Genomic DNA, 5,577 nt, shown 5'->3' with positions numbered 1-5,577 from the left:
GTAATTCACCCAGTGGCACAGTTTTATCAAGCAAATTAGTAGCATCATAAGCATCATCCATAGCAGAAGTAGCATCATCAATAACATGTGAAATATCAGAATCAATAGCAGGTGTAGGTGTCGCAAGCTTACTCAAAATAGAAGGTGAATCAAGTGCAGAGATAGATGGCAGTTCCTTACCTCCCCTCATAGTAGAGGGATAGATCTTGGTTCTAGTATCTTTCAAATTCCTCATAATGATCAATAGATATAAATCCCAAGTGACTCAAAGAATAGAGCTATGCTCCCCGGCAACGGCTCCAGAAAAAGGTCATGATAACCTACAAGTATAGGGGATCACTACAGTTTTCGAGGGTAGAGTATCCAACCCAAATTTATTGATTCGACACAAGGGGAGCCAAAGAATATTCTCAAGTATTAGCAGCTGAGTTGTCAATTCAACCACACCTAAAAGACTTAATATCTGCAGCAAAGTATTTAGTAGCAAAGTAGTATGGAAGTATGGTAACGGTGGCAAAAGTAACAGTAGCAGTTTTGTAGCAATTGTAACAGTGGCAATGGCAAAGTAACATAGCAAAGATCAATATGTGAAAAGCTCGTAGGCAATGGATCAGTGATAGATAATTATGTCGGATGGCATTCATCATCCAACAGTTATAACCTAGGGTGACACAGAACCAACTCCAATTCATCAATATAATGTAGGCATGTATTCCGTATATAGTCATACGTGCTTATGGAGAAGAACTTGCATGACATCTTTTTCCCTACCCTCCCGTGGTAGCGGGGTCCTAATGGAAACTAAGGGATATTAAGGCCTCCTTTTAATAGAGAACTGGAACAAAGCATTAGCACTTAGTGAATACATGAACTCCTCAAACTACGGTAATCACCGGAAAGAATCCCAATTATTGTCACCTTGGGGTATGTGGATCATAACTCGTAATAGGTGTCTACAACTTGCAAGAACGGATCAAGATCACAAATATATTCATGAAAACATAAAGGGTTCATATCTGAATTCATGGCACTCGGGCCCTAGTGACAAGCATTAAGAATAGCAAAGTCATAACAACATCAATCTCAGAACATAGTGGATACTAGGGATCAAACCCTAACAAAACTAACTCGATTACATGATAAATCTCATCCAACCCATCACCATCCAACAAGCCTACGATGGAATTACTCACGCACGGTGGCGAGCATCATGAAATTGGTGATGGAGGATGGTTGGTGATGACGATGGCGACGGATTCCCCTCTCCGGAGCCCCGAACGGACTCTAGATCAGCCCTCCAGATGATGAACAGGAGGCGGTGGCGGCTCCGTATCATAAAATGCGATGAATCCTTCTCTCTGATTTTCTTTTCTCCCCAAAAGTGAATATATGGAGTTGGAGTTGAGGTCGGTGGAGGTCCACGGGGCCCACAAGGTAGGGGGGCGCCCAAGGGGGCGCCCTCCCCCCTTGTGGATAGTTGGTGGGTCCCCTCCGATAGATTCTTTCGCCAATATTTTTTATTTACTCCAATATATTCTCCATAAATTTTCAGGTCATTCCGAGAAATTTTATTTCTGCACAAAAATAACACCAAGGCAATTCTGCTGAAAACAACATCAGTTCGGGTTAGTTCCATTCAAATCATGCAAATTAGAGTCCAAAACAAGGGCAAACGAGTTTGGAAAAGTAGATATGATGGAGATGTATCAGCCGTGTGTCGGCACCCCTCCGCCTCTAGTTTACTCATCCGCTCTAGATTGTCGCAGTGCTTAGGCAAAGCCCTGTGGGATTGCTTCACCACCACCGTCACCACGCTGTTATACTGACGGAACTCATCTACTACCTCGCCCCGCTTGCTGGATCAAGATGGCGAGGACAACACCGAGCTGAACGTGTGCAGAACACGGAGGTGCCGCGCGTTCGGTACTTGATTGGGCGGATCACGAAGGTGTACGACTACATCAACTGCGTTGAATAAACGCTTCCGCTTATGGTCTACGAGGGTACGTAGACACACTCTCCCCCTCGTTGCTATGCATCTTCATGGATAGATCATTGCATGTGCGTAGAAAAAATTGTTTTCCATGCGACGTTCTGTTGGGGAACGTAGTAATTTCAAAAAAAATCCTACGCACACGCAAGATCATGGAGAGGGGAGAGTGTCATCTATGTACCCTCGTAGACCGTAAGTGGAAGCGTTATGACAATGTGGTTGATGTAGTCGTATGTCTTCATGACCTGACCGATCCAAGTACCGAACGCACGGCACCTCCGAGTTCTGCACACGTTTAGCTCGGCGACGTCCCACGAACTCACGATCCAGCAGAGCTTTGCGGGAGAGTTCCGTCAGCATGACGGCGTGATGACGGTGTTGATGATGCTACCGACGCAGGGCTTCGCCTAAGCACTGCTACAATATTACCAAGGTGGATTCTGGTGGAAGGGGGGCACCGCACACGGCTAAGAGAGATCAATGATCAACTTGTGTGTCCATGGGGTGCCCCCCTCCCCCGTATATAAAGGAGTAGAGGAAGGGGGAGGGTCGGCCCTCTCTTGGGCGCGCCATAGGGGAGTCCTACTCCCACCGGGAGTAGGATTCCCCCCCCCCTTCCAAGTGGAGGGAGAGAAGAAGGAAAGGGCGCCCGGCCCCCTCACCCAATTCGGATTGGGCTTGAGGGGGCGTGCCCCCTCCTAGGCTTCCTCCTCCTCTATTCCACTAAGGCCCAATAAGGCACATACACTCCCCGACAAATTCCCGTAACTCTCCGGTACTCCGATAAATACCCGAATCACTCCGATGTCCGAATATATTCGTCCAATATATCGACCTTTACGTCTCGACCATTTCGAGACTCCTCGTCATGTCCCTGATTTCATCCGGGACTCTGAACTACCTTCGGTACATCAAAACACATAACTAATAATATAAATCGTCACCGAACGTTAAGCGTGCGGACCCTACGGGTTCAAGAACTATGTAGACATGACCGAGACACATCTCCGGTCAATAACCAATAGCGGAACCTGGATGCTCATATTGGCTCCTACATATTCTACGAAGATCTTTATCGGTCAAACCGCATAACAACATACGTTGTTCCCTTTGTCATCGGTATGTTACTTGTCCGAGATTCGATCATCAGTATCTCAATACCTAGTTCAATTTCATTACCGGCAAGTCTATTTACTCGTTACGTAATGCATCATCCCGTAACTAACTCATTAGTCACATTGCTTGCAAGGCTTATAGTGATGTGCATGACCGAGAGGGCCCAGAGATACCTCTCCGACAATCGGAGTGACAAATCCTAATCTCGATCTATGCCAAGTCAACAAGTACCATCGGAAACACCTGTAGAGCACCTTTATAATCACCCAATTACGTTGTGACGTTTGGTAGCACACAAAGTGTTCCTCCGGTAATCGGGAGTTGCATAATCTCATAGTCATAGGAACATGTATAAGTCATGAAGAAAGCAATAGCAGTAAACTAAAACGATCAAGTGCTAAGCTAATAGAATGGGTCAAGTCAATCGCATCATTCTCCAATGATGTGATCCCATTAATCAAATGACAACTCATGTCTATGGCTAGGAAACTTAACCATCTTTGATTCACCGAGCTAGTCAAGTAGAGGCATACTAGTGACATTATGTTCGTATTCACACATGTACTAAGTTTCCGGTTAATACAATTCTAGCATGAATAATAAACATTTATCATGAAATAAGGAAATAAATAATAACTTTATTATTGCCTCTAGGGCATATTTCCTTCACTTTCCCCAACATATATCCTTATTTATGCAGGTTGTGGCTTTATTTTTTTGGCAATTTTTTACTTCACTACTCGATCTTCACATCTGTATTCACATCTGTATGTGATTAACACCCATAGTTCACATCGTCATGTGACCAACACCTGAAGGGTTTACTAGAGTCAATAATCTAGTTCACATCGCTATGTGATTAACACCCAAAGAGTACTAAGGTATGATCATGTTTTGCTCGTGAGAGAAGTTTAGTCAACGGGTCTGTCACATTCAGAGCCATATGTATTTTGCAAATATTCTATGTCTACAATGCTTTGCACGGAGCTACTCTAGCTAATTGCTCCCACTTTTAATATGTATCCAGATTGAGACTTAGAGTCATCTAGATTGGTGTAACAGCTTGCACCGATGTAACTCTTTACGACGAACTCTTTTATCACCTCCATAATCGAGAAACATTTCCTTAGTCCTTACTAAGGATATTCTTGATCGTTGTCCAGCGATCTACTCCTAGATCAAAATTCTACTCCCTTGCCAAACTCAGAGCAAGGTATACAATAGGTCTGGTACACAGCATAGCATACTTCATAGAACCTATGACTGAGGCATAGGGAATGACTTTTCATTCTCTTTCTATTTTCTGTCATGGTTGGGTTTTGAGTCTTACTCAACTCACACCTTGCAACACAGGCAAGAACTCCTTCTTTGACTGTTCCATTTTGAACTACTTCAAAATCTTATCAAGGTATGTACTCATTGAAAAATCTTATCAAGCGTCTTGATCTATCTCAATAGATCTTGATGCTCAATATGTAAATAGTTTTACTGAGGTCTTTCTTTGAAGAACTCCTTTCAAACACTCCTTTATGCTTTCCAAAAAAATTTACATCATTTCTGATCAACAATATGTCACTCGCATATACTTATCAGAAAGGCTGTAGTGCCCCCACTCACTTTCTTGTAAATACAGGCTTCACCAAAAGTCCGTATAAAACTATATGCTTTGATCAACTTATCAAAGCGTATATTCCAACTCCGAGATGCTTGCACCAGTCCACAGATGGAATGCTGGAGCTTGCACACTTTCTTAGCATCTTTAGGATCGACAAAACCTTCTGGTTGCATCATATACAACTCTTCTTTGAGATATCCATTTAAGGAATGCAGTTTTGACATCCATTTGCCAAATTTCATAAAATGCGGCAATTGCTAACATGATTTGGACAGACTTTTAAGCAGCGATACAAGTCAGAAAATCTCATTATAGTCAACACCTTGAACTTGTCGAAAATATTTTGCGACAATTCGAGCTTTGTAGATAGTAATACTACTACCAGCGTCCGTCTTCATCTTGAAGATCCATTTATTTTCTATGGCTTGGCGATCATCGGGCAAGTCAACCAAAGTCCACACTTTGTTCTCATACATGGATCCCATCTCAGATTTCATGGCCTCAAGCCATTTCGCGGAATCTGGGCTCATAATTAGATTTTCAATACATTTCTATATTGAAAATAAAAATTACAAAAAATTTCTATACCTAAATTTTCTTACTAAAAATTTTTATTACTAAATTTAATACCTAAAATTTTCTCATGTAGCATTCCAATAGATTTCTATAATTGAAAATTTTCTATACCTAAAAAATTATATTACTAAAATGTTCTATTACTAAAACTTTTTTATATTCAAAAAACCTATTCACTAGTCTTCTATCCTATTCAAAATACCTACATTCTACCTATATTTTCTATTTTATTCTATTCAAAATACCTACATTCTGTTCATATAACTTATATGTTCTA

The sequence above is a fragment of the Triticum dicoccoides genome, chromosome 6B (assembly GCF_002162155.2).
Source record: "Triticum dicoccoides isolate Atlit2015 ecotype Zavitan chromosome 6B, WEW_v2.0, whole genome shotgun sequence".
In the NCBI taxonomy this organism is placed as follows: Eukaryota; Viridiplantae; Streptophyta; class Magnoliopsida; order Poales; family Poaceae; genus Triticum; species Triticum dicoccoides.
Note: the sequence above shows the minus strand (reverse complement) of the source record.